A 1,030-nucleotide genomic window follows, 5' to 3' on the forward strand; every position below is an offset into this window, starting at 1 on the left:
TTGGAGGGCTGTGTCTGTAGCACAGCGGTGTAAGCCAATGAAGATATGTAAAACTACAAACAAGTACGAATGTCTTAACACGATACGCAATGCATGCCGTCCAAAAACGATGCACTGTAATGGAGTGGCGCGATGGTTACAGGCATAACAGACATATGACCTTGATGTTACTCATTCCGCATCGTCTTACTTAAGCTTACCGAACCACAGTGAATCTTAATGGCTGCGACATTTCTCCCAGGCAGCCGTTTGACGTCATCGCAGTCATATATACGAAGGCTGTACGTAACGTAAATGGAAAACCAATGGCGGGTAAGGCATTTACCTTCCTGACCAAGCCGCTGCATTTTTTCTCTCATTTTATGCAGCGTAGCAGCCAGCCGTGCAAGCGTGGGTGTAGACAGCCCACAACAGTGTCATTGCACAATCAATGAATGAAAAACTTATTACTCAGTAGTGGTCTTGGCGAGCTTGGTGGGTTGAGCCCGTAGTACAGGGCCTCTGCGGCTGCTGCGGCGATCAGTTTGGCTTGATCTTCCAGGTGCTCTCTAGGAAGCGCTGCCTTCCATTGCTCCGTTGTGGCGTTTGGGTTTGGTGTGAGGGACTGACGCTATGTGTTGGCAGCCGCATGTTATGTGATAACGGGTTGGTCGATCCCCACACCAAGAGCAAATGTCCCGGTAGCGGGTGGGATGAATTTGTGTAAAACAGATTGACGAGATGTCCTGCTGTTTATATCGACTTTCATGCCTTTTTTTTTTACCGATAAAAAAGAAGGAAAAAAAAACAGTGGAATGTTGTTCACTGTGATTCGGATAAGTAAATAAAGTGGCGTTACAGAAACAGTGGCCGTGCTTGTAACTCGCAGGAGAACTTCAACACACTCTATTAACGGCACCACGAACACAGTCCAGCCCGAAATTAGATTTTCTTCCACAAGAACAAGCTACTTAGAGGCTCAGATGTCCTTCTTGATTCTTTCTACGCGGACACATTATTTCATGGCTGATATGAATGGCGTTGAATATGT

The sequence above is a fragment of the Amblyomma americanum genome, chromosome 3 (genome assembly GCF_052857255.1).
Source record: "Amblyomma americanum isolate KBUSLIRL-KWMA chromosome 3, ASM5285725v1, whole genome shotgun sequence".
In the NCBI taxonomy this organism is placed as follows: Eukaryota; Metazoa; Arthropoda; class Arachnida; order Ixodida; family Ixodidae; genus Amblyomma; species Amblyomma americanum.